General features: G+C 36.4%; 1 protein-coding gene across 2 annotated transcripts in view; it reads right to left on the bottom strand.

The window, feature by feature from the left end:
- Nucleotides 1–15,017, bottom strand: part of LOC111504026 (calcitonin gene-related peptide type 1 receptor) — a 117,498-nt gene extending 102,481 nt beyond the window's left edge. The window contains exon 1 of one of the 2 annotated variants that reach the window (XM_074173377.1): nucleotides 14,362–15,017. The gene's annotated coding sequence lies outside the window, so the exon portion shown is untranslated. The remainder of the gene's footprint in view (nucleotides 1–14,361) is intronic. The other variant, XM_023158499.2, reaches the window with a different exon arrangement.
- Nucleotides 15,018–22,283: the final 7,266 nt, after the last annotated feature.

Raw genomic sequence — 22,283 nt, 5'->3', positions numbered from 1 at the left:
TTTACAAACTACGCCATCTTGTTGAAACCACAATCGAAAATCAATTGTATTTTGTTCACCAGAAGCCCACGTTATGACCTTTTATCATGGTCGTTCCTTGTGATATACAGAGATCAGACAAATTTGATTTCTGTTAGCACTCTGAATTCATAAAATTGATAAAAAATGAAACAGATATAATTAAATTATTTCCTGGTGAAAAATCGAGTTCATTTCACAGAAAAAAATCATTAACACAGTGAAACGAATCTCAGTAAGTCTTTCTTTCATTTTATCGAGTCAAACAAACATATTCATAACATTTTCTCGCGATACCTATATCGACAGCTCATTAATAATTCAACCAAAATAATGTATACTGGTATATGCCTGTCGTGCCTCAAAACATTATTGTTCGGCACTATTGAATGAGAAAGAATGAATATTAATGAAGTCATAAATCAACTCCACGAGAAGCAACTTGCGAAAAGAGGGAAACAGACACAAAGTCAACTTTCTGCGTGGTTTAACTCTCTTGATAGTCACCAGCTGTCGAAATGCCAACATAACTCTCTGAAAAGTTTCTTGCTGAAGTATATGTTTATGAGAATCTATATCTGTACTAATATTAAATGTGAACATTTCTGAAGATGGATAAATGTATACAGGGCTTTTCATGATGAGCGTTAATTAGCCGTTTCTGACAAACTATTCAACGGATCAAGCTGAAAATTTCACAGTATGCATAAATCAATATGACCTACACGCCTAAAATTTCAGACGAAGCTGCGTTGTCGCTTCTACTATAAAGTAGTGGCTTCTTTGATTTTTCAAATGGAACACCCCGTATATAATATCATATTATGATTCATTATCACTTTGTCATCAAATTCATATACTATTTCTCTATACCTATCTGTTACCGTTTAGAAGATATAAATTAATTTCGATATTTTTTTTACCAAACATGAACTTTTATAAATGCTGATAATCTTGAACTCTCTTGCACTAAAACGATCAAATTTGAAATGGAGTGGAGTGATACTATGAGAATCTTCACTCCGAGTCATATTTTCATTTGCCTCATACAGGGTCTTCAAAAAATGCAGATACTTTGATCTCATGAAAAATTGAGTGGAACTCAATTTTCTCAAATGGAACACCCTGTATATTTCAACATTTTTGAGCTCTACATCCAATTTTAGATTAACTTTGTTCAGATAATACTATTTCTATTTTGAACCGTTTTCGAGATGAACTGTTTGCACTTCCCTACATCAGAGGTTTATCGGAGAGGATAAGAAGAATTGGTTCCAAATACAACATCAGAACCTGCTTCAGATCCGGTAACACTATCCGTAGCAGCCTCACGAAAACCAGGCCACCAAACGCGGACTGCGATTCCTAGAATTGCATTTACCGGATACCCTGTGAGTGCGGAAAATCCTATATTGGTGAAACTAAGAGGCCATTGAATGTTCGCATTGCCGAGCACAAGAAACACACACAGCGAGGGGAAACCAGCAAATCAGGAATAGCAGACCATGTTTGGACTCATTAACACAACATCGAGTGGTCCCAAGCTGAGATCTTGCACAGAGAGGAACATTGGTTTAGGAGAAAATTCAAGGAAGCCGCATACATGTTGTCCAACAACGTATTCAGCCAGGCCAGCGTAGAAATACGCAACATATGGAAACCCATCATCAAGCGAAAAATGGTCAACTCCCGCCAAACGGTCATCTCCCACGGAACCAGTGAAGCGGAAAATGGAAAGCGGGGATAAGTGAAAGCACTCGAACGACCTATAAATAGTCATCTCTCGGAGGAATCAGTCCAGTCATCACCCGAAGACGATTGTAGATACTAACAATCGAAACGTCGTGAACTAACGTGACTTGAAATCTCTACACTTTTTATTTTTATTTTTTTTCATTCCTTTATTTTTATTTTGTTTTTCATTTATTCAATTGTTCTATTTTTACTTGTAGTTTATTTCGATATTATTTCATTTCAGGTTTATTTTGCTCAATATAATTGTTATTTTCAGCTATTAATTTTTAATTCTTCTTTTTTAGTTGTTTCAGGGATTTCAAATCATTTTATATAGTAGACAATGGAAGTCCGAACTAGTGAAATTCATCATGAAATATTGTCAATCACATTCAAACAAACATTGTAACTATATGTTTAAAAAATGGTGTGTCACGAAACTTAATGTGACGAACCAAACTCTGCGCGGGCGGAGCAGCGAGCGACAGCTAGTTTTATTATAAGTTCGAAGTTTATATTTATTAAGTATCTTGCGAAAAATTTGAAATTTTGAAAATGGATGACAATGTTGTTTGTCATCCATTTTATGAACATGGTCACTATGAAGCGATTTCAATACCGATTTCTTCCTGTTCGAAAAGTGAAGTTCAATTGAACTCGAACTTTTTACAGCTTGGCAAATCTAGTGTTAAGTACTTGAATAGTGGGAATTTCATTTGAGATAAAGAATATGTTGGTGGGATAAGAAATAACGCCCTTTAGCCTAATGCTCATTTACTACAAAAGCTATGTATTTCTCACAGCGGTGAATAAATAATCAAAAACTCAAAATTTCCCACTAAATTTCCACTCGACTGTAGACCTTGATGTACTCCCAAACGACAGCGACTCCACTCATGTCGCTGTTAAGCCGACACAGGATGCGGTCATTTATCAATTTTATCCCTGCGCGGAATGTTTTTTATCAACGAGTGGTCATTCCTTGAATGACCGAGCTATGCGAGAATGTCCGACCATCTATCAAACCGAATTTTAATTTTGGACCCTTCCGAACGTAGCGGGGGACTCAATTTGATACGGGATTAAGTGTTGGATGAAACTATTTGGTTACGCACAAAACGAAACTTGGGATAATCCACACATTTGTGAAATACGGACTATGATGGTGCGAATATGCTTTGCTTCGGTTTGGATATGTAGAGAGTTTAATTTCATTGAAATATTTTTTTCTCGTGCTACAGCAATGCCATCTTCTTTTCAAGTTTTCCTAGGTCTATCTTTCTTATTTTTTCAAATGGTTTCTCTTCGAAACTAATCTTGTTTGTATTTCTCTTAATATTGATAATAATGAGCATATTTACGCAAGCGTCTAGAAATAAACATGTTTGTAGAAGTGTGTGATTATTATCATGGATACTAACGGGTCAGTTCGTTCATTATGATAATGAGCTCTATTGGATAATTCAGTGGTCGCCAACCTGTCGATCGCGAGCTACCGGTAGCTCGCGGAGGCAATTCTGGTAGCTCTCACAACGATTTTAATTTAAAAAATTCAAACTGCATGAATCAGAGAAGCTTCCGAAAATTCCACAAAAAAATCTAATTGTCATAATATTAAATATAAACAGCGACAACGTTGCGGTGAGCGATCTGCCGCTGATGCCATCAAGCTAGAATCGGCTAGAACCGACCAGCCGGACCAGCGCGTTAGTGTTCGAGAACGATCTGGATTGCTTTGAACGGGATAAATACGCACGGCGCGGCGCATTGCGCTTAGTTTAAAACTGAACGCGTAACCAACGTCCAGCGGTTGGGTTAGTAGAGAACAATAAAAATAATATTATGGCAAGCAGTTGTAAGAAGGTAAAGACATACCACTTTCATTCGGAATGGGAAGAACAATACTTTTTTACAGAAGTTAAAGATAAAAATGTGTGTTTGTTATGTAATACTTCGGTCTCCGTTGCTAAAAAAGGAAATATTGAGAGACATCATGAAACTGTACATTCTAATTTTGAAAAATCATTTCCACTACATTCTGCCGCCAGAAAGGAGAAGCTGAAACAGTTAAAAAAGCAGTTAATTGGATAACAATCAATATTTTCAAGAACAGTCGACAAAAATAAGGCTGCAACTGAAGCATCGTACCGTGTGTCCCAGATAATTGCACAAAAAAAGAAACCTTATGAAGACGGGGAAATGATAAAACAGGCGTTTTTAGAAGCTGCTGATTCGTTATTTGCCAACTTTAGAAATAAAGATAGTTTCAGCTATAAAATCAATGCAACTTTATGCTAATAAAGTGATAAGTGATAAGACGTGTAGAAGTAATGAGCAATGATATTTTTTACAGTTAAGAACTGACTCAGATAACTGTGTTTATTTTTCACTTCAACTGGATGAATCAACAGATGTCGTTGACACTGCCCAGATGGCCGTGTTCGTCAGGATAGTTTTTAGTGATTTTACGATTAAAGAAGATCTTTTGAAGTTCATTCCACTGAAAGGACACACTACTGGACATGAGTTGTTTTCTCATTTAAAAAATATTATTTCTTCCGAGAAAATTCCAATATCGAAAATGGTAGGCTTGACAACCGATGGCGCTCCAGCTATGGTGGGTTGTGATAAGGGTCTGGTGGCGTTCTGTCGTAAAGATGAAACTTTTCCGCAATTTCTCTGTTACCACTGCATTATCCATCAGCAAGCATTATGTTGAAATTTCCTGAAACTAAACAACGTTATGAAACTGGTGGTAAAAATTGTGAACAAGATTAGAGCTCAAGCGTTACAAAGAAGATTATTCAGAACCTTGGCCGATGAAGTTGACTGTCAATACGGGGACCTACTCCTTCACTCTGAAGTCCTATGGACGGGTGCTGAACCGTTTTAGTGATGTCCTATCTGGTATAGTTCAATTTTTCAAACAACGCGATGAACCGACTCCGGAACTAGAAAATTCAATCTGGCTTAGAGATTTTGGTTTTCTCGTGGACATTACAGAGAAATTAAACGAACTCAATTTGCAGCTTCAGGGGAGAGACAAAGAACTAGCGGAAATGATTTCTGATATAAAAGCATTCATCAAGAAGCTGGAGTTTTGGGAACAAAACCTAAGTAACAGCGATGCCAAGCATTTTCCTATTCTTTCAGAAAAAATATCTCAAAATCCTATGACAACAAATATTATGTAGAAATAATGTCTACCCTGAAGAATAACTTCAAAAATCGTTTTGAGGATTTCAATGAAATGGCTTTATTAGCGCAGTTTGTTGTTTCACCCTTTATGGAAATTGATATCCAACAGTTTGCAACTTGTGTTATGCAGAACTTTGGCGAAGACATCGCTGCAACAGAAATGGAAGTAATTGAGTTTCAAAATGATTTAGCCTTAAAATCGTTAGTCTCAAGTACTGAATGTATCTGGCCTATTGTAAGTAAAGACAAATATTCAGTTCAATGCCGTGATGCCTTGAAAGTGAAAGCATTATTCAGTTCAACCTATTTGTGTGAATCTTCTTTTTCCAATATGAAGTTTAATAAGAACAAATATCGCAATCGACATACAGATGAACATTTGGATAATTGTATTCGAATGGCTGCATCAAATTATACTGCAAACATTAAAAAATTATCGATGAGTCTGAGTGTCAGCCTTCTCATTGAACGTGCTTTTTTATTTTTCAATGTTTATGGTCATGATAGTGCGTTACTTTTTTGTTGTTATTATTAACTATTTTTAAATCATACGTGACATGCCGTTGTGGCTGGATAAAAGTTTGTGTTTATTTTTCAAACACCTTCGTTTGATAGGTAGAAATGTAGCTATGAACAAGTACGTACTAGTAATATTGGTTATTTTGTTATTAGTTTATTATTAGTACTTATGTATTATGTATTACCATATAATGATAAATTAACTGTGGATTATTTCATTTACGTTGCGTTACGTGGCTTCCGTATGGGTAGCTCGCTGTTTATTCCAAAATTAACAAAGTAGCTCAACACATTGAAGAGGTTGGCGACCACTGGGATAATTCATATGAAGGTACCAGGAACATTTGGGATGTTAACTCCATTTTTCTTCTTGCTGGATTGTTATCAAGTCTGAGAAAAATATGTTTAGAATATGTTTTTCCGTTAACCAGCCACCCCTACGAACGACAACCCTTAGAAGTCCTGAAGGACATTGACCATATCATTGTATATTCAAGGAAGTATTTGTCAATCTGCACCAGTTTACTCTAAAATGGTTTAATAAACTGAAACCAGTCGTATCAAATAGAAATCCCAGTAGAAATTAGACTAAAGTTATTTTTCCCTGTCCTATATTCATATCTGAGGGAACTACTTTGGAAGGGACAAAATAGAAATTGGTAAATGAATAAATTCTTTTTGAGAAAAATGAAAATTCACTTCCCATCTGTAAAGTAACAATACCTTTCCGTTTACTGCAACCTGCACAGAAAACTTTTGATTCATCTACGTATTCTTTTCGTTTTACTTAATTCAATTCGCTAGAGTTGAAAATAACCGGCTTTAATTACTTTCTCGTGAGAAATAGTAGGCTTGTATGATGTTTGTATCAAATACCATTCGAAACGGTAAGTGCAAATAAACAGTTTCATTACGAGCAATAAAAGTTATAAAATGTGTCAGCGATTTATAAACACTGGATTCGAATTTATGCTTTCGTGTTTCATAACGTTTTTCATGTCCAGCGAAGGTTTCTTTGAATTTGCAACGTATGAAAAAAGCAAAATTTGTTCAGATAACAAAACTTTTTAGGAAGAAATTGAAATTGTACTCATTAATAAAAGAGCTGAAAAGCGAATTTGGTTCAACGAGGAACTTCTGTATTTAAAGCAACAATTAACTCTTATATCGGATTTAGCAACTTCTTATATATCATCTTATATATCATCAACCAAGTGCAGAGCTACAGAAACGTTACTGCAAAGCATTGCCAGAGGCCAAGAAAATATATAATGATGATTTGATAATGAAAGCAAATAATAAATCAAAAACTGTATGGAAAATTATTAATAATTTGTAAGGACGTTGTAAAAACAATATACCCATCACCGGTGTGAACTTGGCAGCTGAAAGCCAAAATCCAAAAGACCCGAGCGCACATAGACGTACGTCGAAAAATTATTACGGAGAAATAAACATTAAAAAGGTGAAAATCATTAGAAGCTCTATTATTATCGCTGAACAAACACCTCGGCAACTCTTTCTAATGTGCCTACTAAAAAAGCAGAATAAAAAAAAAATTATAAATAGGGGATGAGTACATTTGCAAGAAATGATCTATCACTGGAAACATGTTTTGTTATCAGACGTAATAGATGAGACCAGCAGTTAGAAGGGCTCAAATAGTGAAATAATTGAAGAGGGTCACATGTAGACATACCTATAAAAAGTAATCGAAACTCCTAGAAGAAAAAATCCTGTCAAATGGGGATAAAATTCAAAACTGAATCGAGTCATAAAAGGAAAAATCCTCTCACCTTAATTATATGTTAGAAAAATCGATTTTGAAAATGAAATTATACTGTGAGAAGCAAAAGATAAAACCGCCCAGGGATACAAATACAAAAATAATTTGAAACTCGTAGAAGGAAATATCCTGTCAAAATAATTTCATATTGTAAAAATCGAATTCGATCATAATAACAATCTGTGGAAATCACAATATGAGACCGCCCGTCGAAGGGGGTCAAATGGGGTTATGAATACAAAAATAAATCGAAACTCATAGAAGGAAAAATCCTGTCACGAAAATTTCATGCTGGAAAAATCGAATTCGATCATAATAACAATCTGTGGAAATCACAATATGAGACCGCCTGTCGAAGGGGGTCAAATGGGGTTATGAATGAAAAATAAATCGAAACTCATAGAAAGAAAAATCCTGTCACAACAATTTCATGCTGGAATTCGATTTTTCCTACTGAAAAAATCGTATGCAGGCTTATGTGAACTATTGGCTTTCCTCATTAATCTTTGTTATTCTGAAGGAATTTTCCCAGAATGCTTGAAGTTAGCTGTGGTTCTGCCATTATACAAAAAAGGTGATTCTCATGACTTTTCCAATTATAGAGCCATCAGTTCATTATCAAGTCTCTCTAAACTCATTGAAATGGACATCACTAATCAACTCTCATCATTCTTGTGGAGTCAGAGACTGTTATCCAGAAATCAACATGGATTCTGTAAAAATATGAGCACAGAATCTGCTCTGTGTGATTTTCAAAAATGTCTCCTAGACAATCTTGATAAGGGAAAATTTGCTCTGGGTTTTTTCATTGACTTTTCAAGAGCTTTCGACTTAGTCAATCATAAGCTTTTATGTAGTAAGTTAGAATCGTATGGAATCAGAGGGATATCGCTAAAATTATTTGAATCATATTAAAATGGCAGAAGTTCAGGTGGTTAGGCTGAATGGAGTTCTGAGTACTTACAAGGATCTGTATTGGGACCTTTATTGTTCAATATATTTGTAAATGATATAATCCGTCTGATAGAAAGAAACCACGATATAAAAATAGTGTGTTGCGCAGACGATACTAATTTACTAATTTTTGTAAAAAACATAGACATGCTACTGAGTAAAACTGAGAAGATTTATGAAGATATCATTCGTTTTTCTGAAAAGAATTGTCTGTTACTGAATCATAACAAAACAGTCACAGTATTCTTTGGGCGCTCCAAACAAAGATCACCTGTGTTATTCAAAAATACAGAAAAACAAATAACTTGTAGTGATGAGGTTAAATTTCTGGGAGTAATTTTCGACAAACATAAGCAATGGGCAAGTCATATAGAACTATTGTCTAATAAACTGAGAAGTAGTTGCTACAGCATAAAGTATATGAAAGACCACTGCAGCAAAAATATCTTGCTTACGCTCTACTTTGCACATTTCCACTCCCACATGAAGTACGGTATACTGAATTGGGGAAATAGTGCCGCTATGAATCGGATCTTCATTCTTCAAGAATACGCAATTCAAATTATGGAAAGTATTGATATGAGAACCAGTTGTCGTCAATGCTTTATAACTCTTGGTGTATTAACAGTTTATAGTTCACATTTACTGGAAGCTTGCACTTATACCATGCAATTCAATGGCTCATATTATGAACAGCGTGAAGGAACGGCTATGGGTAACCCATTGTCTTCATTTATAGCGAACCTATCCATGGGTAGGTTTGAAACGGAAGCTGGGAAAGAACTCAGTTACTTCCCTAGGGTCTGGATCAGGTATGTTGATGATATATTTGCTATAGTGGATACAAGGATATCCAAACAATCTGAAACTGATTAAGCATGTGCATGACACCAGACTACTCGATGCATGTGAGAGTCTTGAAATAGCAAAATGTAATAACAGCATGAATGGCGATAAGGGACCCATCCCGTTTAGCCAGCTTTTTAATCTTCTGTTAGGAAGAGAATAATTACTAAGAACTTGCAGGTAGTTAATTACCGAGAAATTCCATATTGGACTTCAGGTAACAAATTTTAGTATATAAAGACTAACCAGACTAGACTAGGTAACAATTCTCTTCTCCTGAGGATGCTAACTTTGTTGGCGAAACGCGCGTCAGGTGCAAAAATATCAGTTTGGTGTTACGGCAATTGATCTCGTAAAAAGTTATTCAGAGAGAATCTGTTAAGTTTTCCAATCGAAGAGAGTTGTTTTTGGCAATTTCCTACCAATTTAGACGTTGCTCTGTAGGAACCAAAAGCTTCCAACGCCGCATGACTGTCTGAGAATATTTTTAATCGACTTGTGTATGAGTTTGGATTCTTCCAATCTCTCGGCACACAATTCAATAGCGTAAATTTCCGCTTGAAATACAGTCCTGGGTCTGAGACCCAGGAAGATAAGTTTGAGCTTCCTCTTGAAGATGATCACTTGGTGATCGAAACGTGTCGAGGTGTTAAAATAACGGTTTGGTGTTGGGAGAAAACTCCAGTAATATTTAATGGATACTCAGCTAATCTACTTAGTATCCCACTGGATGACAATCTGAACTGGAATTGTCATGTAAGAAGCAATCTAAAACACCTGTCATGACACTTGAAAACTTTTTCCAACACAGTAACGTGTTTAGTGGCTCATCACGTTATTTAATCAACCTGTTTCGAAACACTAAAGTGCCTACATTATGATGAAGTTGAAGTGAAAAATTTATAATTCACATAACCAATTCCAATCCAAGAAATTCCACTTTTCGTTCCTTGAATTCCGTCGGCTAACACTTTAAGCAATTACAGAGAATGTTACTGAATATTGCTGCTTCAGCGAACACATCTCGCGGTAAACTGAATGGAAGAGGTTCTTGAAGCATTAATTTTTAGTTTTATTTTCGGGGAATGCGAATTTTATTAATTTTCCCCGCTTTCAAGGGTTTTGCCTTAAACGTGCACTGCTTCCAACAATGAGATTTCTGGATAAATAACCTAAAGCTTAAATCTGTCGAAGGCCCGGATTAATAACGATGGAATGCTAATAAAAGCTGAAGCCTCAACCAATTTATCAAAAGCTGAAGGTTCGAAATGTGTCACGAGAAAATAGAGAAATCAAGAGAGATATTTACATGGAAAAGGCGACTGCCTTAATGATTATTCCCATAATCGATCAAAAGCTGGTCCAGTTCTGTAAATTACATCATTCCCTCAAGGAATAAGGCTTGTGAAATACCAAAGGCAGCGGTAATCGTTTTCGTAACATCCTGGCATAAATGTGGTCGATTTCAATCCCAAACGTTTGATATGAAGTTTGATGAAAGTTTGTTTAGCCACAATGTTCCAGAGCTTGTCCATCCATGCAAACATCCATTGATAAAATTGTTCGCAAACTATTTCTCCTCTCTCATCTCGTCCTTTAGACATTACTTTCTCAATGATAATCCCAAATGTATACAGACTAAAAGCTGGGGAACGTTTCGATGTGGCTTGTAACTTTGAAATAACTTTATCAACTGGTTTGGTGGAGAGTTAAGTTGGGCTGATAATTTCGTATGCTTAGTGATTTTTTTTCAAATTTTATTTTATTATTCAACATAGTTGTCCCTGAGAGCGATACACCAATTTATAGCGGTACCATTTTTATTGTACGATTAGTCTTTAGCCTCGAAAAAGGCCTCCGTTTCAACGATAACCTCTTCATTGGGGCTGAATTCCTTTCCAGCGAGCATTCTTTTGAAGTCTGAGATAAAGAAAAAGTCGCTGGGTACCAGATCTGGAGAATACTGTGGATGCGGAAGCAATTTGAAGCACAATTCATGCAATTTTGCCATCGTTTTCATTGATTTGTGATATGGTCATTGTCTTGATTGAACAGCACTTCTTTTTTTGTGAAATGGGGCCATTTTTCCGCAAAGTTGTCCTTCAAATGCTCCAATAACGCTATTTAATAGTCGATGTTGAATGTTTTTCCTTCTCAAGATAGTTGATGAATATTATATCATGTGCATTCTAGAATACTGATAACATAACCTTGCCAGCCGATTGGACTTTTTTCTTTGACCAATACCGGCTGTTGCTGATGCAGTTTTTGATACATTTCATCGACTACCCCTCAATAGGACTCTGATGTGATGGTTTGGTGCCAACCTTATACAAAAAAAACAGACATCGTAACCTGACAATTTCTGCCGATCGTTTAAATCAGGGGTCTCCAAGCCTTCGGGTCATAATGATTTTTTCAGTTTGTTCCAAGGGCCAATTTCTGCCCTTAACTATATTTCTAGACTAGGATAGTCGCAAAGTTCGTGACCTAAGCAAACTTACGCTGTTTTGCATTTCAATTATTATTGTGTATTGTAACACTTAACGACATCTATTGGCGAGTAGTGGTACTATGTACTATCTTTTTCAGCTACCCGCTAGGTGGCATTAGGCGTAATTAAATATTTGGAATTACCGCGTTGGTTCGCGAAAGTTCTGGTACTAGCCAGTGTATTCCGATCCCCTCGAGATGGCAGTAATAATTGCATATAAAAAGGCTAGCGGCGCAACTGCGAGTTAGTCTGCGTAGGAAAGGCGAAGGAAGCGAAACTGTCAATTGTGAAATAAAGTAACACCCGTCAATAAAAGTATTTTGATTTGACTTATTGTTTTTATGTGTGATTTGTTAGTATGGAAAAGAAGCGAAAAATCGACAGTGAACGTAGAACGTTCCAAGAAAAATGGAACTTTCAGTATTTTGTGATTGGGTCCAGTAATAAGGCGCTATGTTTAATTTGTAATGAAACCATAGCTGTTCTCAAAGACTATAACATTAAACGACACTATGAATCGAAACATCTTCAAACTTACTCCAACTATACAGGAAGTTTGCGGAAGGAAAAATTTGAATCTTTGAAACGCGGACTCAAATCGCAGCAATCTTTGTTTACCAAAGTGAATACTGAACGTGAGTCCGCAACTCGCGCCAGCTTTCGTGTGGCTCTTGAAATCGAAAAACGTGGCAAACCATTCACCGATGGAGAAATGATAAAAGAATGCTTGATAACAGTAGCCGAAGAAATATGCTCCGAAAATGTAAATTTATTTAAAAGTGTCAGTTTGTCAGCAAACACCGTGGCTCGGAGGGTGCAAGACATCGCAAAAAATATATCATCTCAACTGTCTGACAAAAATGGACATCATGAGTGGTTTTCTCTAGCATTGGGTGAGTCAACGGATGTGTCAGATACTGTTCAGGTGTTGATTTTTATTCACGGAGTAGATAAAAACTATGAAGTGTATGAAGAACTTCTTGATATTGATAGTATTCACGGCACGACAACTGGGGCAGATATTTCCAAGGGAGTTGAAAATGCCATTAATAAAAAGAACCTTCGATGGAGAAATTTGAAATCTATAACAACTGATGGAGGCAAAAATATGTATGGTAAAAATAAAGGAGTGGTTGCACTTGTGTCAAAGGCTGTAGAAAATGATAGTGGTTCAAAACCATTAGTCTTACATTGTATCATTCATCAACAGTCCTTGTGCGGAATATGTTTGGATATGTCTGAAGTTCTAAAACCAGTCATATCAGTTGTTAACTTTATCAGATCTACTGGGCTGAATCACCGACAATTCCGCGAGTCTATTTAACAGATTGGAGAAAATGATTTACCATATCATACTGCCGTATGCTGGCTTAGTTGCGGAAAAGTCCTTAAGCGCTTTTTTGAACTTCGAGCAGAGATCGATTATTTTTTTAAATGAGAAGCAGCGCCCTTTTGCCGATTTAGAAAATAGTGATTGGATGTGGAAGTTAGCCTTCTATGTCGATTTGACAAATCATATGAACGAACTGAATTTGAGATTGCAAGGAGAAAATCAGCTTCTCCCTGATTCATACACCAATATCAAATCTTTCAGGCAGAAAATGATACTATTTCAATCGCAATTACGTAAAAAGTGTGTCACACATTTTGAAACATGTGAAATATTCAGCCACACTTTACATTTCTTGTCAAATACATGTGTACTAACGATCAAAAAAGGGACCAAAACAAAAATCCCGTTCCTGAGACTCCTTTGGACTAGATTTTGACTGACTGTGTAGATCATGTAAAGCAGCAACTTCCAGACACAATGTTAATATGACAGTAGCTGCTTCAGGATGGGCTTTCTTCCATGTATGGAGTTACTCATTTTCAAATTGATTACTTTCTTCCTTCCTTTGGAAGATTCCCACATTTTTTGTATCAAGATGGAGTAGTAGGAAGCCTAAAACTTTCTTTTCCAGAATAAGAATAAATATATAAAATTAATTTTGTAGTGAAGAAGCGTGGGTTGTCAATCTGGCAAACAACTCCTAATCAAGTATTTGAACCAATGGATACTCAGCACCCTACGCTTTAAACAGTTTTATTGTTAATAGATTTATTCAGATTTCAGACTCATTAAGACTCATTAGTTACATCAAGCCATAGGACTTATTATCTATGTATCTAGTATGTGTTGCTATCAAAGAATGTTTTCTTAGATTCTCAAACTATTATTTATCCAGAAATAACATTTTCTGTACCCTATTTCGATATGCATATCGTTACTCGCTTCAGAAACATTAGAAAAAACCTATGGGAATTTTTACTTCAGACTTTACGTAATGTTAAGTGGAATTTTCAGTTTTTTGAAATACGAGTATGCACACATCATTTATTATTAGAAGAGTTACTGAAATTTTTAATATATCAAGTAACTTTAATAATTTAGGGTTCTAAAAACCTAAAATTTCAGAGAGAAAATATTCTTGATTTTTTTTAATGCTGACTCGTCAAAAAGTTTTGAGGTAAGATCAATAATAACGAGAAGAAAAATCGTCCAGGTATGTTGATAAATATTTTTCTGTGAAATAATGATGAAATGATACGGACAAATCATTATTTTTGAAGCCATTCCTCCTAAAAACAGTTACGCCCAACATAATTGAACATCATATATTTCAAGATGATGATTAACACTAAATCCGTATCCTATTTATTGCTTTACTGCTTCCAAATTGTAATTCATTCCTCATAAAATGTGAAATCGCATCAAATTTACGAGATATTTCCCAGAAATTAATTTCCTCGTCTGTATATTTGTACTTACTTTCGGAAAATGTTCAGCAAGGTGGACTGGATCTAAGATTGAGTTTTTTCACTTTCCACAGTATATTTTTTGAATTTTCTGAAACACGTTTCCTCACGGAAGGTTCGAATATAAATTCGCTGTTCCCATTTCCAGTACAATCAATTCTTTGAGTGAATCATTAGAGCAGGTGTTGCACTTAGCTCAAAAATAATTGCTTTCCGTTATCACACACGAAGTTGATGCGACTTTCGGAAGTTGCAGAACTTTCTCGCCGTTCGGATGATGTTCTGTTCGCGATCGAATGAAAACTGTTCCCGCTTCTAAGCGCCCAGAGAGGATAGTGACAGAGGCGACGCCAGAGTGACTAAGGCCGTCTGTGAGCCCCGAATCGAAAAAAAATTCGAAAATATAAACGGAATAGTGTCAACGAGATATTCACCCGAGCGTAGGTTTTGGTTTCACGGATTATTAATAAGAATAATCTTCATTGATCATTTTGGTAAAGCACCTAAATAAAATTATACAGACATACACATCACACACTCATTGTGCATCAATATATACGAGGTCCGTTCAAAAAATAAGGTGAACGCTCAAATTTCGCGGGCTTCGTAATTTCCATTGGCAAATTTTTACTTTGAATATTACTGAATATCACAATGTTGCCTTATCAACTAGTCTAACATTAATTGGAAAACTTGTTTGGCTTTGCACTCCTCCATCTTCACACAAAAGAATATTCAACTAAATGAACTAGCTTTGTAGTGAAAGACAGACGAAGCTTGGATTTGCAACTGATCAATTTGGAAAGTAGTTTTGAGGACTGAGTTCTTGATCGATCCAATAGATGGCGTTTTCGTAGTGGGACACGACATCTCCTTTACTTTCAAACTTGTTGCTTTTAGGACAGTTCAGTGGTTTAGCCGAGCACTACTGATGAGACCTTGTCGGGTCGAAACGGTGTTGTCTAGTGTTGGAACATAAGTTCATTCATAAGTATATCTACAGTGTCATCCCCAAAGTATGTACCATATGGGAAACTTATTTATTGAGGGTTTTTTGACAAAAAGTCATTCTTGATATAAGTTTGTGCATCACCTAATAGCAGGGGAGCCCACAATGCAAAATGGGGATTTACTTGAGCGTCATTGAGACATATTAGGTTGCAAAGCTTAGATGATAAGAAAAATGTTATATAATATATACCTTTTCATCGGTGGGGGAAGCATAGATTTTCAAATATGTACAAAAATTCTAATGCATGGACATGCTCAAGCGCATCAGATATTGATAGCATCAATGTCCTACGTATTTTTAATAATGTTCGTATGTTAATCTGATCGTTTGCATGATGTGGGTGGTTTTACATAAGGATTAAAAGTGAAAAGAAATAAAATTTAATCGAGGGCGTCAGATTTTCTAAGGGGGTGTTAAGTGTAACAAAAAAAGCTCTCATTCAATAATCTGACGATTTCGATCTGACGCAAACTCGCGGCCATTATTGTAATGTGCAAAAAAATTCGCCATTTTGAAATATTCAAGCGCGTCAGATTAAGATATATATGGTTCATCTTTATGTTTTAGACGTGCTGTCTCATAATCTGACGATTATCTAGAGGGATTCGCTCAATCTGCCAGAAACAATATTTTTTTCAATTTTTTTTTTTAATGATTGAACTTAAATAATTGAAAAGCTCAGGAAATAGCATGCAAATAAATAAATGTATGTTTTTTAAGTAGAATACTTGTATTTATAAAAAATAATTTTTAAAAAATGCTCAAAAAAAATTAATTTTCTATAATTAATTGATCAATTAATGAAGAAAAGAGAAATTAAACTTTCTATGTTTTTTACCACTTCTATTTGTAACTAACGTTACTAGTTTCGTCCTATAAGGACATTTTCAAACTTATATAATTGTATAAGTTATTGTATAAGTGTTATATTGCGGAAGTTTAATTTTTCTTTTCTTCATTATGATTTACTACCACGTAGTAACGGCTAGATCCAATAATTAATTGATTAATTAATCATCATCTTCATCACGAACGAGTCTTTGTGATCAGCTGTGATGGCGTCGTGGTAATAGAATTCAGAGTGGGAACGGAGTGAGAGAGTAATAGATAGAGAAAAAGTGAATGGAGAAAAAAGGAATAGAAACTCGGAGAAGAAAATATAGGTATCACACAGCTGCACGCATTAAAATTTCTCGCCAAATTTTTGCTATTTCGGCTTGCGGAAATCGTCAGATTATATATTTTTCGTTATCCTTGAATTATTTCCTTCAAAAAAAAAACAGCTGCGGTCGAGAATGTCGAAATGACGTTATTTTTTTCAACTTTGCTGCCCCCCCTTTCTTTACGTCACTCTCAAATTGTCAGATTACTGGAGTATAAACTTTTTAGCAGGTAATTAACTCACCCTATCTTAATCTGACACGCATGAGAATTTCTGCTGGTCAATTTTTTTTTACTAATCTGATCCTTTATTCCTCACAGGCGGCCTTATATATGGAGCTCATATTTGGTGGAGGTACTTAACCGGGTACAAAGTATCCCCCTGTATATTAATCTGCCGCGCTTTAGTAAATCCCGAATTCCCCGCTTGGGCTTCCCTATTATAAAACTAAATATGCACCAACAAAATACAGTACAACACACGTAATATAAGAGGAGCCTTCAAATATTTAATTTTGAGACAAGAGTAAAGTACTCTTTTTTGTCAGTTGTTCAGCATTGAGAAATATTCTAGATTTGGAGTCATGGCCATTTAAGTGGAGTTTTATTTTTTTCACCCATTTTTTTGAATGGGGACTACGAAAAGAAAAATTTTGCTAAAACGATAAATAGACAGCATTCTGTATACGACGTTTCATTTCAAAAGCCTGCAATATTACAATTTACACCACTATGGTGTTAACCGCGATCAATTTTCTTGAAGAGTAAAATAATTTTCAAAGTTTTTGGTGCAAAGTTATTTTTATTTTTTGTTAACACCGAAAATTACTCAAAATTATACAGTATTGTAACAAGAACCCTATATTCAATGATATCAAATCACAAAACATCAAAATAAAATAGGTAAATGGTTAAAAAATTTAACTTCACTTAGATGTTCGATACTTCTAATCTAGATTTATTTTTCAATGATGAACAACTTTTCTAAATAACACTTTCCGAATTTTTTCAAAACAGAGTACTTTACTTTTGTATCAAAATCAAATATTTGAAGGCCCCTCGTATATTTTAAGGTAAGGTTTAAGGTTTCTGTTCGAGTATTTTTTTGCAAAACGTCTTGAGTGAGGCAGGACTACACTTATTCCTCAACTACAATTTTGCCTTTTGATATCTAACAGGAGGAACTCTTATTTTTGATTTAAGTTAGTCAATGTAAACTAGCGGAAGATTTTCCTGGAAAGTACAAGTTTTAACAACTTGAATTCACACCAAACATAATGAAACCATTGTATGAAACTCATATTGGATGCGTGTTCTTTGAAATGAGACAATATATTCGTCTAGTTTGACCAACATACTTTGTATCACAGTCGTCACAGTTCATTTTATAATTTCCTCATCATGAGTATAAATTGGTTCATACTGAAGAATAATAATATCCGACTCTTTTCATCTAATTAACTCATCGGATATGTACGAGGTATCTGAAAACTGCTCAAGCAAACAAGAAACAGAATAAACCTTTGACAAAGTGTTTTCAGTTGTGAATTGAACGTGGAACAGATTCATTTTGATATTTATACAAAACGCAAATCTAGGAAAATCGTGTAACATGAATTCCATCAATTTGATTCATGCCATGTTTTACTTTCATGTGTTTCTGTAGCTACATATTTAAACAAATATTTACTCACTGTGTTGTGGCATATATTGATCGATAGTATTTTTTTTTACCCCATACATTGATGTTGTTAATTTTTTTCCATCATCATTTTTTCTCAAAGTCTACATGTTATTTCGAAAAAAAACAACTATTTTGGTCCTTCGAGCCGGATTACAAAGAACTCGTTTCTTCATGGACGCACTTATAAGAAGTATTGAATTCCGATGAGAGAATATGAATCATATACAGATATAAAAGAGAACGAGTCCTTAAAACTGATGATTTGTTCGTTCAGAATCCCTTCAAGTACCTCCGAGAAGCGCGGCTGAATACCGATGCAAGATAAATATTCCACAGGTGAGTCGAAGCTCTTCCTAGCCGTAGGGGTAAATACCTGATGTTCCATATATTTTCCGATCCACCGCATCGAAATTCAATACGCGACGCCCAAACCCATCGTTATGTCGTACAATGTACAATAATTTCCAGTTCGCTCCACCCACCGCTTTTGGTGCAATTCTGCCTTTGCGGGGAAAATCGTGTATCTGACAATTCCTCTAGACTGGAATGATTAGAATATTACAATTTCAGCTTGTCGAGATTGAAAAGTTTTCGCATATTTGGAATGGGAATTTTCCTAATCTGGGAAACACTTTGGAAGCCGACTGAAGGCCTCGGGGTTTGATGATGGAGTTAGTGAACCTTGAGGGAGTTCTGACATGGAGTGAGGGTTGTTATGCAGCCGTTCATTATTAAAGCGGAGGTGGAGTATCAAACTTAGAGTTTGCCTTCTCTACGTAGGGTTATATCAATTTGACTTTTCATTTTGGGGGTGATGCATTTGAAGAAGAGAACAGAAGAATAGATAAAATAAATGATCCAACAATGTTCAAACTATAAATTTTATTCAAGAGGCGATTGACTACACGATAGTTTCATCGCCCGAACTTGTACATCAAGGGTACCGAGTTGACGAGAGCCCTGTCAAATTATATTGATTGTGTAGACGTTCCAATAGGTCAACTTTTCGACATCTGGCATCTAGTATCTGTAAAGCAGGGAGGGTGACATGTGACCCATTGTACATCCTCCCGAAAAGTTGTGGACAGGTCAGTAGGAGACATCTTCTTCATATTGGCAGGTGTAGGCCATGACTCGCCAAACACACACTTTGATAACCTTGAGGTGTCTCACGTTGGCCTCCGCGAAGGTTTTGGAAGGTGCAGTGATGTTACTGTCGTTGCGCGAAGGTTTTCAACCTTCTTGGGGTTCCCTCCGTGGAGGTGCACAAGTGAGGGAGCTTTCTTGCAAGGGCAGCCGGTTCCTTGCCTTTATTCAAGGTGGAGCTCTTGGCTTCCGCCGCAGGAAGTGCTCTTGCTGTTGGAGGTGATCTGCTATGTCCAGCCTCATCCCAAGCGGTAGATTTCTGGTCATCCCCAACCACCGCCTTAGATTGAGGTGACCACTTCTGTCCAGCCTCTGGATTGGTTTTTGTTTTTGTTGTTTCTGTCGTTTCATTCATGTGCGTTCCCACCAGGAGCAAGGGAAGAGTTGTTCACCTCTAGCAGAGCCCCGTATTACCACAGGCAGGCTGATTATAATGAGGTATCGCCCAGTTCCCCAAGAGGATCGTTCGTGACCCCATATCACCCTGCGCTGCGGCCATTCAGCTGTCGGCACGATTCCTTTTTACTGCCACTGACCTGGAGTCCGGCGACCGCGTCCGTAAGGCCACATTGGCTTCCCAGTTAGGACCCCCAGTCCCCTGGCCGTTCCCCTATCCGCCACCTGGGGACGCACCCGATAGGTACCCCATCCCACAGGAACATTTCGACATTACTTTCGGTATGAATTTTGACCCGCTAAGAATACTCGTATATCTACCCTATTACAGCTTGGCAAATCTAGCGGTGCATCTGAATATTCGATGCACATTAAATGAGCCAGCGGAGTGAGACGAGAGCTCATTATCATCGAGGAACTCGTGTAGTGCACATCGTGTTATTGCAGTGAGTGGAGAAATTATTCTGTGTGGTGAACTGTGAGTTGTTTTTGTATGCTTGGTAGCGGAGCTCCATACATTAGAACAATACTCCAAAGAAGGGCGAATTGGGATGAGATAATAATGTTAGGACAGACACTTCCGCTTTCTTGGGGGTTAAAATGGACACCAATATGTGTTGGCACAATCATGTCGCTGTTATTGCAAAGGCTGCTATCCTAGTCTTCTAGACTAGGATAGTCGCAAAGTGCGTGACCTAAGCAAACCTACGCTTTTTTTGCATTTCAATTATTATTGTGTACTGTGACACTTACCGCGTTGGTTCGAGAAAGTTCTAGTTCTAGCTAGTGTATTCCGATCACCTCGACATGGCAGTAATAATTGCATATAAAAAGGCTAGCGGCGCAACTGCGAGTTAGTCTGCGTAGGAAAGGCGAAGGAAGCGAAACTGTCTATTGTGAAATAAAGTAACACCCGTCAATAAAAGTATTTTGATTTGACTTATTGTTTTTATGTGTGATTTGTTAGTATGGAAAAGAAGCGGAAAATCGACAGTGAATGCAGAACGTTCCAAGAAAAATGGAACTTTCAGTATTTTGTGATTGAGTCCAGTAATAAGGCGCTATGTTTAATTTGTAATGAAACCATAGCTGTTCTCAAAGACTATAACATTAAACGACACTATGAATCGAAACATCTTCAAAGTTACTCCAAGTATACAGGAAGTTTGCGGAAGGAAAAATTTGAAGCTTTGAAACGCGGACTCAAATCGCAGCAATCTTTGTTTACCAAAGCGAATACTGAACAAGAGTCTGCAACTCGCGCCAGCTTTCGTGTGGTTCTTGAAATCGGAAAACGTGGCAAACCATTCACTGATGGAGAAATGATAAAAGAATGCTTGATCGTAGTAGCCGAAGAAATATGTCCCGAAAAGGTAAATTTATTCAAAAGTGTCAGTTTGTCAGGAAACACCGTGGCTCGGAGGGTGCAAGACATCGCAGAAAATATATCATGTCAACTGTCTGACAAAAATGGACATCATGAATGGTTTTCTCTAGCATTGGATGAGTCAACGGATGTGATAAAAGCTATGAAGTGTATGAAGAACTTCTTGATATTGATAGTATTCACGGCACGACAACTGGGGCAGATATTTTTCAGGGATTTGAAAATGCCATTAATAAAAAGAACCTTCGATGGAGAAATTTGAAATCTATAACAACTGATGGAGGCAAAAATATGTATGGTAAAAATAAAGGAGTGGTTGCACTTGTGTCAAAGGCTGTAGAATATGATGGTGGTTCAAAACCATCAGTCTTACATTGTATCATTCATCAACAGTCCTTGTGCGGGAAATGTTTGGATATGTCTGAAGTTCTAAAACCACTCATATCAGTTGTTAACTTCATCAGATCCACTGGGCTGAATCACCGACAATTCCGCGAGTTCATTCAACAGATTGAAGAAAATGATTTACCATATCATACTGCCGTACGCTGGCTTAGTTGCGGAAAAGTCCTTAAGCGCTTTTTTGAACTTCGAACAGAGATCGAAATTTTTTTTAATGAGAAGCAGCGCCCTTTTGCCGATTTAGAAAATAGTGAATGGATGTGGAAGTTAGCCTTCTATATCGATTTGACAAATCATATGAACGAACTGAATTTGAGATTGCAAGGAGAAAATCAGCTTCTCCCTGATTTATACACCAATATCAAATTCTTCAGGCAGAAAATAATACTATTTCAATCGCAATTACGTAAAAAATGTTTCACACATTTTGAAACATGTGAAATATTTAGCCACACTACAGAGACTGAATTTTCCGTCAATTTTACAATCGAAACTTTAAGTGCTTGGAAGATAAATTTTGATACTCGTTTTTCAGATTTTGATGTAATTGCGAATGAAATTAAGCTTTTTCGAAATCCTTTCGATTCTGACATTGAAACCCTGGCTCCGGAAGTCCAAATGGAAATTATTGATTTACGGCGCAGTGATATGCTTATGTTGGAATTTTATAAGAGTCTTCCACTGAAACAATTCGATAATTTGCATAAATTTGCTCGTGGGTTGTTTTCTATTTTTGGTACTACTTAC

This window comes from Leptinotarsa decemlineata, unplaced genomic scaffold, assembly GCF_025532065.1.
Source record: "Leptinotarsa decemlineata unplaced genomic scaffold, Ldec_3_MD MMD2_tig00000232_RagTag_RagTag, whole genome shotgun sequence".
NCBI lineage: Eukaryota > Metazoa > Arthropoda > Insecta > Coleoptera > Chrysomelidae > Leptinotarsa > Leptinotarsa decemlineata.
The sequence above is the reverse complement of the archived record's forward strand: the minus strand, read 5'-3'. Positions and strand labels throughout refer to the sequence as shown.